Raw genomic sequence first — 14,464 nt, 5'->3', positions numbered from 1 at the left:
GTTCAATGTTTACATACTGTAAACAATATTTCTTACCCTGAGGCTCGGAAGTTGTCCCCTGTTTCATCTTGGACATATTCTGCTGCTTTCTGCTCCACTGTTACAGTGTGAGTGCAGACAGATCTTTCCATATCTCCATCAATGTCTTTTTCCTACCATTCAAAGGGTCTTTTGCTTTCCAAGGTTGTACGAGTTAAAGTCTGTGTCTACTCTTGTCTCTGTCCTCACATTGCTTCTAGTGACTGCTCAGGTCCATCTTCTTCAGACCAAAGTGTAGAACCATTATTCAGTCACGCCCTCGGTCACTGAAGTCTTCTTCTGACAGGGATCTGCTCAATTGACTCAGGACAGGTTCCATGGAGGTCTACAGACCTCTTTCTATTAAAAGAAAACGTCGTGGTCATAAACAGAAGGGTTCTTCACCTAAATAAAAATGGCCACTTTAATACAATGGAACTGTCGAGGTTTTCTTTCTGATTTGGATGGCATTAAGGCCTTGATCCATTTATATCATTCTATGTGTCTCTCCTTACAGGAAACATTCCTGAAACCTGTTGATCTGTAAGGTCTTGGAGAGGATGGTTAATGCTTGTATGGTTCAATTCCTTGAATCAAACAACCTCTTCTTGCCCACCCAATGTGGTTTTTCGTTTACAGCACTCCACAATGGACTACCTGATTCATCTCAAAATGTCGATCAGAGAAGCCTTCCTTAAGAGAGAGAGCATCTTGTTTCTGTCTTCTTTGATCTTGAGTAGGCTTATGATACTACATCCAGGTTTGTAATTTTGTGGGACCTCCAGTCCCATAGGTTACATGGCCATTTACCTATTTTTATTTATAACTTTTTAATTGACAGGCGATTCCAAGTCCCTGTGGGTTCGACCCTTTTCCATTCTTTCACGCAGGAACTTGGAGACCCTCAGGGCTGTCTTGAGTGTTACCCTTTTCAGTATCAAGATCAATGCTATCATTAAACAACTTCCTCCTACTGTTGTGAATGTCCTCTATGTTGATAACTTTCACATTTTGATTGTCGAACATCAGATTTATTGAGCAGCAGCTTCAGACTGCCCTCACTCACTTAGTGAAGTGGACCACTGCAAACTGTTTACCTTCTCTCCGATAAAACCATTTGCATTCGGTTTTACCACCAACAGGGTTTACACCCTGATCCTGAGCTCCATCTCAGTAGTGTTGTCCTTCCTGTGAAGCAAAGTTCTTAAGGCCAATCTTTAACCATAAACTTACATTCATTTCTCACATTAAGCAGCTTTGTGTCAAGTGTACAAGGGCACTAAACATCCTCCATGTCCTCTCTTCCACCTCTTGGGGAGTGGATCAATGTTCTATGTTGAGGATCTGTTATATCTTATATCTTCCAACCTGGTCTATGGTTCTGCCAGGCCCTCTATCTTGAAGGTGTTGGCCCCTGTACATCATCTGGGACTTTGGCTCTGCACAGGGGTTTTCTGCACTTTACCAGTCCATACTTTGTACACTGAGTCCATTCAACCTGCTCTTCACCTCAGCCATTTGCAACTTTCTTTACAATATGCAACCAAGCTTCGATCCTTACCACAACATGCCACTTGGGGTTGTGTCTTCTTTCCTCCATGGACTGTGCTATTTCAGAATAGATGGCTTGCCATTCTTCCTTTTGGCTTTCCTGTCCAGTCACAGGTGGCTGAATTGGGTCTATCATTAAATGACTTTGCTGAGTTCGATGATCAACCCATCTAGCCATGGTTTGTTGCTATTCCCACCTGTGACCTTTCTTTGAGTCATTTGAGGAAGGCTGAAACTCCCGATTGGAAGTACCATCTTCTCTTTGCTGAACATCTTTCGAACCATTCTTCTGTTCCCGTTTTTACAGATGGTTTGTTGTGGCTCAGTGGTTGTGCACAGTTTCTGTGTTCACAAGAGAGTTGTATGCTATTTCTCTTGCCTTGGATCACACAGAAGCTAAACAGTACACTAACTGTATTATTTACACTGACTCTCTTAGCTCTCTATTGGCCCTGGAATTGCTTAATGTAAGTTCTCACCCTGTTCTTATTGCCATTCAGAAATGATTGGCCCACTTTTCAATGTCCTCCATTTCTATCCAGTATTTTCTGTATACCTAGCCATGTTGTTATTATCAGGAACAAACTTGCTGACACCACATTATCACAGCCTTGTTTGTTCTATTTAAAGACTATGGTCCTGTGATCAAGGCACGACTCAAGGCCAGTTGGCAGATGATTTGTGGTGAGCAACTTCATAACAAGCTTTTCCAGATCAAACCTACTGTTGTTTTTTGACTATCTAGTTTCCGTAAGGATCAGCTAGAGGAAGTTGTCTTGTGTAGGCTACACATTGGTCACAGTTTTTCTGCTCATCGTATTCATTTATGTGGGATGTTTCTGCCAGTGTGTGACCTTTGTGACACTCAAATCACAATTGCCCACATTTTACATTTGTGCCACTGTTACGATCATCAGCAGTGGCACCATTTTAAACGTGTTTTCAAAAGATTTACCCTTAACATTGGACAGTGTCATTGGCAATGGTGACACTGTCCAGCATGATTATGTTTTTAGTTTTTTATGGGCCATTAACCTCTTTACTTCTACTTAAATTTTTACCTCATTTTTGGGCATTGGCTTATTTTTACATTTTATTGTATTTTATTTGCAGCTTTTTCATCGGTTGATTGGCACAAATAGCCAAGTTGCTTTGAGCCATAAAATGCCAAACAACCAAGTTCTAGTTTTTAGAACTTTCTATGTAAGAAAGAAATACATCCCCAGTCTGTTAGTCAATTTGATAATATAGTGCATGGTAAAAACGTATATAGCTGTTTTTGGGGAACTTCTATATTCTAACCAAAATAATGAACTTCTGTCTAATTTTATTTGCCACCAGCAGGCCATTTCATCTGGCCTTTAATTATATCACATCTTTTATGATATGGTGATGAGATGATCATGATTATGGTATGGATGTTTTTCCAGATGCTTGGCAAAGGGCTATTGTTCTTCCTTTCTGAAAGCCCTGGAAGGATTCAAAGGTTCCTTCTAATTATCATCCAATTGCTTTGAAAATGCAACTGTGTGTGTAGTTGAAATTCATGCCCAAGTTAGTATCTTCAACTTGTATGATTGAAATAACGTTTCATTAACATTTGAGTTGACCTAGATAATGCTTATTTCAGACACAATAATGTTATATACAATTTAAATGTCTTTCATAATGTTAAATGTTTTTGATGTCCTTGACTTAAAGAACTGTGATATATAATCCATTTAAGTAGGGATAAAATGAAAATCACAAAACTATTCATTCTGACAAAGCTATAAGACTAAGACTGCCAAACAAAAGATATGGAATTACTTTATTGTTTCACTGTGGAGAAAAAGAAATAAAAGGTTTTAAACCTGCAGTCAGTCTGAATCAGAGATCAGTGATAGAGAGAATCAACAAATATCCTGTAAAGAAAAAGACCTATTTTCTGCTAGAAAATTACCATTACATCACATTAGATGTTTACCATAGGCATTGGTCTTAACTGATTATGTATATTTGACATTCAAAACAGGCAGACTTCACTCTTTAATTTGAAAAGCCATTCCTTGTTGAGTTGATCTTATGCTGTCAAAAGCTATGTAACTAAAGTTCTGAATGGTTTTGATATAAGCAAAGCATGCATCAACTTACCCAACTGTTAGAGAGGATATGATTTAGACATGTAAAATGTTAATGGAATTAATATTGTTGATGCATCATTTTTACTGTGTATAATGGTAAGAATAGTAGGACTAGGGGACACAAATACAAATTTTGGCAGGAAAGGAGGTCATCTTTAGCAAAAACGGTTTTATTTTTACAACAAGGTAGTTGGCTTTTGGAATGAGTTGCCTTCAGGTGTGGTGGATGAACTAAAGTTAAGGGAAAGGTTCATAAATATTTGAAAGATAAGGGTTAGCTTTAAGTTTATTTTTTATTTTATACTTTTAATTAAAGCGTAATTTAGTGGATATGATGGCCTAGATGGACCTTCAGGTCCCTTGTGGTTGTTAACTTTTGTGACATTATAGTTATCCACTCTCTCATCTTTGATGTGACTTATTACAGTTCCATAAGTAGGGTGTATACAAGTTCTGCTCTCTTGCCATAGTTCAAATTTTCTTGTTGACAGTCATGCTGGTAATTTTCATACAATAAACTTGGAAGTCAACAATAATTCTTATGCAAACATTTACAACAATATTAGAACTTTAACAAATTCTTTGGAGGCGTTATTCACATAGTATGCCTATAGCATATAGCTGATCTCATGGCTACACTGTCAGCCCTTATGGATCAATGTACTTGAGCCTCTCAATGCCTAATTATCTACTAGTGTCCCTGATTGGTTTCACAATTGTGTATATGCTCAAACTGTGAAACACCTGCTATATTCTCATGATTTCGAACAAGATTAATCTTTTGCTAAGGCCTATTCACCTTCAAAGTGTGCAGAGCAGTATTTGTCTACCACTCTCACCAAGATTCTGCCAAAGACATACTTTCTGCTCTGGGTACTATGGTTTCATTTCACAAAGTTGGGAGCTGTTGTAGAGAATCACCCTGGTGTTCACCACGTGAAGTTATTTATTAATTAAAGTTGTCCTCAGTGCCAATAGCTGTGCAATTTAGGAGACTTGTAAGAACGAAAATTTTGGTTATCAGTGATCAGTATTTGCATTATTCTATATAGATCCTGTATGTACAATTGTACAGTGGTATTAAGATATACTCATATTTTACAGAATGTTACAACTATTTTCAAAATATGATTTCCAGAAATGTTATGCAGAGAAATATTTTAAACACTGATAGCAAACGAAATGCAAATGCTGGTGTAAAATTAGAATAAAATTATTTATTCTTACACAGTGTGGCTGCTTTCTTTATTACATATTGAACAAGGGTAGTTATTATGAATTAAAATGTCTACACAACACAAAGGCAAGGACAAGAATAATGAAATACCACACTGTCAAATCAGACCAAGGACCTATTGCAGTAACCCAAAATCCTTATATTACTGAGTACAAAGATAATTTCTAATACACATTTAAAGGGGATAAACTTAAACTAACCAGTACAAATCTCTGTACCACACTTCCTAATGAGCTTATTCTTGTCTTAGGAAGACATGTAAAGAAATAGGGCCAAGTGGCTATAAGTAGTCAAACATAACATAAACACTCCAATCGCCAGTTATGTCAACTGAAGTTAAAGACTAAAGTACAATGAAAGTAAAATAACTCAAATAAACCATAATGAAAGAAAATATAATGCAAGCCAGACACTTGAACCTAACGTACAAAACAATGTTTAAAGGAACTACTTGGTGGTGTTTAAATTACAGAACAGAACAAAACACAGTTTGAATCAATACAATCAAACCAAAAGAAAATGCAAGTAAGTTCAAAATATGAAGTAACTATAAGGAAGATATAGATGCATCAAAGTTACATAGATGTTTACAATTTGATCTTGCAGAGATATGACCTATTGAAATGCTAGGATGTCTTGTCTGAAGTGTTATTTTCCCAGAATTGAATCATTGAATTTGTCATCACTCATTATGACCATGGTAGGTGTATCAAAACCCATCAACTGTTGGGAAGATGAATACTTGAAAGATTCATCAATGATCACCTTGTCTGCTAGAATATAGTCATTGACCATCATACTGATTGCATCAGAACACACTAGGCAGTAGTTCTTTAGATCTACTGGCATTACAGTAGGCCTCCTAATCACAACACAATAATCCAATCATCTATAGAATGAACTCATCTTAAACTTCTTTAATAAAGAATATTTGTGGTCTGGTGGTTAGCATACCAGGCTGTGAATTCAAGGATTTATCGTTCATGTCCAGTTGCTGCAAAATCACTTCACAGTTCAGACAGTGTCATCAACATTATACTTTTGATTTACTCTTAGACAGTATTGCATAAAAATTCAGAATTGTTATTCCCAGATGAATGACAGAAAGCATAGCAACTGCATGGTAAGGCCATCACTTCCATTATATGCCAAGTTATGTAGGAATAAACCTAATCGAAGAAAGGACAAGCTCGCAAGAAAAGCCCTTTTATCAAATCCAGCACAACTCTATTGGCAGGATACTTGCTTCACCTATACTAGTGAGATGAGCATGGCAACAATGGAAGATCTTCACTGACATCCAGTGGGAGTGAGACTGCTGGAGAAAATGATATGATGTAGTTAGAAAAAGTAAAAGGAAGGTAATCAATAGGACAGTATACAACCAAAAGGGCCATTGGTAACATCATTAAAGGAATATTTCTATCTTATGGAGGGCAGCTTGTCTCCATATAAGGGGTCAGTGGCTATTGGTGTAAACTTGGGAATTGCCATATAGTATTCAACTCAATGAACTCCAGTTATGCTGAGACCATCTGGGGGGAGACTTTGTGGTAGACCATTTATATTGGCATCCAGCTTCTGAAGCCTCAGACTGAATTCACCCCTTGGAAGCAGATGGAGACAAGCTGTGGTGGGCATACAACGTTTATCAACCAAACCATTCTCATTTCACAACAGTGTGGCCACCATCACATCCCATATTTGGTGAACTACACTGGATCAGCCAATATCATTGTGAAATTTGAAAATGTGTTGTCATCACTGATCAACAAGAAACTCGTGGTTCAGTTGCCTCGAACAGTAGTGTCATTGCTAATAAGTTTGACATTTGGTAAAATGCTCATATTCTAGTCACTAGGAGTTGCTATCTTGTTATTGCTGGCTTAACAGTCATTTATACCAAATGACATAAATGATGGAAGGTTACCCTTGCTATTACTGAAAGAAGAGCAAGGTAAAATTAATCTCACCTTCATTCCTCAGGAGTTCTGTGCAAGAATATTTATATCATTTCCAAGCAGTTTCAACCGGTGGCTGCTTATAACTTCTGGATCAAGTGTTGAATGGCAAAGTATCTGCAGCTTAGTTTAGATGGTTTGAGACCAAATGCCATTAAGTACCTGTAATCCATTGAACCCTACAGTTGGTAAGCCACTATCTCAGAATTGCGTCGGATCTTCAATTCAATAAAGAATAGAGACAGCTACTTGACAAAAGTTAAGGCTCATAATCGTGATACCCAAAAAAACTTGGCTGTGCATGAGGATGTGGTTTCACTGTAATGCAAAATCTAGCACAGCAGCAGCCAACTAAGAGGATATTCTTCTTGATACGTTTTGGAAGGGCTTATTAATTCCATGCAACACCACTTGGCCATTAGAGTCATTATGTTTGTGTATGAAATTGTGCCAGTAGCAACAAAATAACTTCAACCAAGATGTTGAGTAGAAGAAACTTGTAATGGCTCTACCGTGGACTCAGCCTTGAGTGTACAAGGCCATGGCATGCAATACTATCCACTTAATCATCATAAGTTTGTTGGTCATGAAATTGCAGGACCAAAAGGGTTTATCATATCTTGGTTTCCAAGCTATTGAACAGAATTTCACAATAAGCAATGTCCCTAGTATATTAGGAAGGTTTGGAGATAACAGGGTACAGCAGAATATAGATATTGCAGTCATCACTTCTGTCCACTAGTATCTTCCAATTTCTGATATAATAAGCCCTCTTGTAAACACAGTAAGTCCCACTGTCCAACAAATCTTTGTTTTCAAGCTGCATCGAGGGACTCTTTGCCATGAGAGTCTTTTCCCACGATTCATGAACCACTGAATAATTGATTTCAAGCTCGTATCTTTTGCTTGAGCATTTTTGCAGTTGTGTGTTAACCACACTAGTTTTTCATTATCATTTATGTATGGCACATTTTGGATTATACTCTGCTGTACTTTAAGTTGGTAGTCTTTATTATTTTGTTCTTCCCTCTTTTCACATTGTTTACATTCTTCAGCAACAAATGGTCTTTGAAATAATGTGTCAGTATTTCTATGCTTCTGTCCAGAGCCATGCATGATGTTAAAATCGTACTCCTGAAGTTTTTGGAGCCACCTTGTCATCTGGTATTTTGAGTTGTGAAAATTCAACAGCTACTTCAATGCTGCATGATTTTTCCAAAGTGTAAACATATAGTGATGATAAAAACGATTCGGAGCTTGAACAACACTCAGCAGTTCTTTTCGAGTTGGACAACCCCTCTTTTCTGTGGTATTCATTGCCTTGTGATAATAGGCAGTTACGTGTTCTATTTTGTATTGTACTTGTGACAAAACTGTTCCCCTGTATAATCACTGGTATGTGTATCTAAAATGACTAGGTCTTCCAGAGTTTGGTATGCTAATACAGGAGTAGTGGTTTTCTTCTTATTTGGCTTTTTAAATAATTTGTATAGAGGATGAGCTATGTCAGACAATTATTTTACAAAACTACAACAATAAGACTGTAGTCCGAGAAATCCTCTTACCTCCTGGCCAATTCTGGAGAGAGTCAATCTTCTACTGATTTGTAGACACTTTTTTGTCATATTAAGTGTCCCAGGAATCTCACCTGTTGAGGGAATAATCCACACTTTTTGAGATTAAGCTTAAGGTTCTCTTTCCTCAACCTATCCAGAACGTTTCTTAGTCCACCATACACATTAGCAAAATCTTCCCATGTGCAAATATATCATCCAAGTAGATAAGTAAGACGTTTCAGGGTGGTACAGACAAAGCACACTCCATTAAACACTTAAATGTAGTAGGTTCATTATAAAATTGCCACAGACTGTTTAGAGAATCTTTGGCTAACTAGTGTATATTGGGGCTGCATCTCCAGTGTTAATCTTGGGAAGTATCTTATTTGTTTGCCCTAAGTCATAAGTTCACTTGAAGAGGTGTCTCGATAATCTGTGAGAAATTTATGTAGTCTTTTGCATTGATCAGCTGTAAAACTGCCACAGTTCTAGTCATACAACTTTTGTAATTGAGCTGGTAAGTGGTCCTTATGCAAGGGTTTGACACCAGACTTTCTACATCTTTCCTCAAAGTTGTCTACTTCTTATGCTCTTTGATGTGTAAGTACTATCGTTACAGCCTCCCATCTTGCAATGTTTCATCCAAATTTGACTCGAATTTTATAGTTTAATCTGTTCATGACCCTAATGATGACATCTCTATGCTTCAGATATAGAGTTCTACAAATCATTAATCCCAAGCTAGAGTGTTGGGTTTCATCATGGCCCAGTGACTAGACGTAATTTTTTTAACAACTCCTGGTATGATCATTTCACTTCTTGGTGGTATAATGATTGCTCTCCTTGTTGTTACAAGAAGTTCAACCTTTGGAGTAGTAACGTCATGAGATGCACAGGATTTCCTGATTACAGACCTGTGAAGCTAGCCTCACCTTACAATCATGCCTCCACATGAAGTCAGTTCGCAATATGTACTCTTCCTCAAGCTACATCATGAAGCATAGATATGCTTCCTACAAGAAGGGTAACTTTTAACTTTCTTCTTGTTGAAATTTTGTGTTCACTTGCTGTTCATATCACTCCACTCCTTCTTCTTCATTTCTGGAGGCAATGTTCCACCTTTTTTTTACCAGACCAGGTTGAACTCTTGTAACTGTAGAACCATGTCGGTCAAAATACTTCAAGGCTGGTTTTTTAAGCAATGAACTTCTTATCTAATTTGGAGCAGATGTGGTATTCTCAGCTTAGCTTTACCCTATAAGTACAGCTAATTCCTGTTTCTTAGTTAGCCCTTTGTTGTTGCTTTAATCTTGTTGTGCTCAAAGCTTCATTCTTAGGGTATTGTCTCTTTAGTGTATTAACAGCTGTTGATCCTCACAGTTTTGACTGTAATGGCCAGGTTTCCCACATCTATAAAACTTCCCTCTTTCTGGTATTCTTCCTGGTTACTATATTTTGTTGTGTTTGTAGGATATCACTTATTGTTTGAGTTAAAGCAGAATTTTAGTTTGATTTGTTTTTCGTTCAAGTGTTTTTTGGATGGATCTAGTTACCACATTGTATTCCACCTCATCGCCGCTTTCAGTGATGATAATGTATGTTTGTTCATTCCTTGAGAACCAAGATACAAACTAGCTTTAGGTAATAAAAAAAATCCACCAACAAGAACGACGTAATATACGTATTCCAATTTATCTTGAGCAGATTCAGAAAGAGGTGCTGCTAATATAATCTTTGCATTTACCAATTCATTTTCCAGATGTTTTATTCTGTTGCTGGTGTTCGTTTCCATTTCAGTGATCTCTTTTTGTACTTCTCTGATTATGTCATTACATTTTTTTACTGTGTTGATGTCTTTCCATACTTCTTCAGTTTTGTCATTACAGCCTGGCTTGGCATGGCCAGGTGGTTAGGGAGCTCGACTCGCAATCTGAGGGTTGTGGGTTCGAATCCCCGTCACACCAAACATGCTCGCCCTTTTGCCATGGGGCATTATAATGTGATGGTCAAACCCACTATTCGTTGGTAAAAGAGTGGCCCAAGAGTTGGTGGTGGGTGGTGATGACTAGCTGTCTTTCCTCTAGTCTTGCACTGCTAAATTAGGTGACGGCTAGCGCAGATAACCCTAGTGTAGCTTTGCGCGAAATTCAAAACAAACAAAATCATTACAGCCTTTCTGTACTTTTTTTATATATATGTGCACTTCTTCAAACTTGTTGTTGTAATCCCTCTACGCTTCCAGTAGCTTCATGGATCTCGTCTTCAATCAGATTTACTTCTGATTTTAATTCTTCTTGCAATAATACGTCTCTTTCTTTTAACTCCTATCTTAAATTTCAGCCTCTTACCCCTTGGTATTCTTTTTATTTCCTGTAACATTCTTCTTGTTCTTCTTTTAATTTTCTGACTTTTTTGTGTTGGTCCTGTTTTAACTTATTTGTAAATTTCTTCTTGGTCTTTTTTCAAATTTTATGTCTCATTCCTGTCACTTTCAGTCTCTTTTTTTTTCCTGACCTTCTTTTAATAATTTCATCATGACCAGTAATGCTTGGACCTCACTTCTGAACAATGTAGCCATTATCTTAAACAATTAACTTTAACTTGAAGTATATTTAAAGTTCGATATTTAATTTTCATCAAAATAATCGCACTTCTGAAATTCAAAGTCCAGTCCTCGTAATGATAAACAAGTTTAGTTTAGTCCTTTCTTAATATTTCTACAAGCTGGAATTTACTTCTGGGAAATATTTAACACTACATTACAATAGTTATAATTAATAGTGTTACGACAGCGGAGGTCATGTGACTCTAGTAACACGTCATGCTCTTTTAGAACGTTCATGAAACCTCGAGAGGTTACTAAAATATGCGGTATTCTTGTATATAAGCCGCCAAGAAGTGACGGGAATAATGTTGTGTAATTGAACTGCAGACAAAGACAGAGACGTACTGTTGAGTTGAGCACGTGAGTCGTTCGTTGTGGATTATAGCGTTTGTTTAACTTATAGTGTGACCGTTAAAATTAAGTGAATTTCAAAGTTGTATTGAGAAAGAATAAACTAGTTTTATTTAAGAAAGGACTTGTGTCGCTAAAGTTTCATCGGAAAGAAATTATACGGGAAGTTAACTAACGACCAGAGACGTAACAATACCTTTGAAATTTCAAAGAAACTCTCGCGAGCGGGGTGAAGGGAAATAAAATATTCCTCAACACTCCAGTTGGGAAGGGTCTGCATATTCCATTTTGAAATTCTGCCGACTCTTTCTTCAAACTGAACTCCTGTTATGGTTTAAATAAATAAAATAAAGCTTGTATGCTATTGTAAGTCATACTAGATTTTAGGCCTAACTTTACAAATTAGTTTCAAATAAAAATACCCTGCTAACACTACTGCAATTAGTGTAAAAATAAAATTAAGTGTAATCGATAGAGTAACAGAATACAAAATAATTTACACTGATCCAAATATTTCAATCAAACTAAATGGCGCTTTACCACTGAAAACTAAACAATGACTTACAGCTAAATTACTAAATGACTAGCCCACTAGGTATTAAAATCTCTTCCAGATATTTATCAAAATAGATTTTCAAGACATCATCTAGAACATTCTAGGTCTATTTTTATAAACTTACTTGATCCTAATGATAAAAAGAAAATTGTAACTGATGTGGTATTTTCGAAATCAAAAACAAAAATAAATGTACAGTTTTATAAAATGGAAAACTTTATAAAAAAAATGTTTTAAAAATGTAGGAAGGCAAAAAAAACCGCTATCTAAAATCTATAATAAACGTAAGCATCTTAATTGTTTCTTTAGAAAAAATGAACTTGTAAAGCTGCAAATCCATAAAAATATATTTGATTTGCAGAAGCTACATAAGCTGAAAAAAGTTTATTTGAAGTTTCAAACCGTTTCATCTAGTAATTTAGTTTTTGAAATGTAATAAAAACAACCACGTAATAGGTTCTTACCAACGTACACATGCAACTGAGCAGTAATGTACCCTCTCATCTTTCATTAGTGAAATAATCAGAAAATGTGGACTAGAAGGCCTATGTCTATTGGCGTAGCAGCTGGAGATGCATTTGTAACAAGGAACTTAATAGCTTCACAGTTGAGTTGACATCTAAGCCTTGAATGTCCTTCAAAATGAAGTTTAAACTTAAAGTTTAAAAGCAAAAACTGAAGAAAACTGCACTTGTTTCTGGTCAAAGCAAGAATGGTTAATTTGACCATTGACTGTCACTAAGTTCAATAGGTAAGAGCAATGAGTTCAGCATTGGTCAACCTATCCCAAGATGGGTGAAGAGCTCACATTACTTCATAGTGTGATGATGTTGAAACCTACATTCAACTTACACACTTATAATGCTTGGAGACGGCTTGAATAGGTAATAAAGAAAAACTTTAATATAAGTTTAACATAACAGCAAATGTACAACGTTTCGACAAGGTTTTGTCATCATTAAGTACTCTTATGTTTTTTTTTTTGGGTTTTGTTTTTTAAAATGTAGCAGAAAATAAGGTTTTTTATTCTATTGCAGCAGTCTCAGCAATCTCAACTCAATACAATATCTCTACGTATGTGTGCACTAACATGAAGTGGCTACTTAGTTCTCATGTTATGGTTAGAAACACCACTCCATATGACACTACAACTTAGTATGGAGAAAAAAATAAAAGACAATTGTAAGCAAAAACTAATAGTTTACAACATAATTACTACTGCAAAAGCCTTATTAAACTGACTGTACATAGAATATATCATTACCTATGCTATTAATTGGCTTATAAGTGTTTGTATTTTTAAATGTTTTATGTCAGTATACACAAGGGTTGTTTGTGCAAATTCTACCCTAATTTTGAACTGATAAACTATAGGGAAAGCAGCTAGTCAGCAGCACCCACTGTGAACTCTGGGGCTACTATTGTCTGATTGAATAGTAGGACTTGACAATTACTCTTACAACACACCTGTGGCTCCAAAGTTTAGATCATAGTTTTGCGGCAATGAACTGTAAATCATGAACCCTCTTATTCCCAGTCTACACATACTAGCCACTAAGCCACATTTGGTCTGACTTGTTCATAGCTTTTCGATCTATTAACTATTCTTTTACCACCCTAGAATTTATTGTTTTCATGCCTATAAGTGTGTGTGACAATACGAAAAGACAGGACATTAAACTTGTACTCTGTACATTTGGCACACAGAATTCAAGAGAATACTTGTTTGTACAGTTTGAAAATATTCCTGAACTTCCAAACTTTCTTAAAATTTGCTTATTTTCCCACACTGTACTTAGTAGCCACCAAAAGTTAGCTTTCTGGAGCTGAATTCGTACTGTACAATCAAGACAGATATATTAATGATCAAGTTGCATTCTATATTTCGCAATTGTATTTCAGTAGTATATTTTTTCTTCAAAATTTTAATTCTCGGACACAAGTGCTTTGATTGATATGTGCATTCTGACTAATACGATTTTATGGATATTTACTATACTGTTTTCAGATTTTTTGTAGATTTTCTAGGAAAGCTACTCGAGGGCTATCTGCACTAGCTTACCCTAATTTTGAAGCCATAGATTAGAAAGAAGACAACTTGTCAACACAACCCACTGCTAGCTCTTCTCAGACCAAATAGTCAGATTTGGTTGTCACTCTTATAACGCACCCATGACTCCAAAGTGCAATATCTTTTTTTGTGTGTGGCAATGTGGCACAAACCTCAGGTCCACAGTCAGACACACTAACCACTGGGTCACATTCGTCCTTAAGTGTACAATATACACAAAATAATGTTGCTCATACAAAGTATGAACACAGTAGGATGGCAGCTGCTATGTTGTGCATTTGATTGCTGAACTTTAAATTAACCCTTTTGCTGACCACTCATGTCGCCACTTGTGAGTATACACCCCAATGTTATTATCACAAAATAAAAGCAAACAATTAAAAAAAACTTATTTTCTTTGTAGCAAAAATTAAAATTATTAAATAATATTAGTAC

The sequence above is a fragment of the Limulus polyphemus genome, unplaced genomic scaffold, assembly GCF_000517525.1.
Source record: "Limulus polyphemus unplaced genomic scaffold, Limulus_polyphemus-2.1.2 Scaffold1950, whole genome shotgun sequence".
Taxonomy (NCBI): domain Eukaryota; kingdom Metazoa; phylum Arthropoda; class Merostomata; order Xiphosura; family Limulidae; genus Limulus; species Limulus polyphemus.
This window is presented reverse-complemented; position numbering follows the sequence as displayed.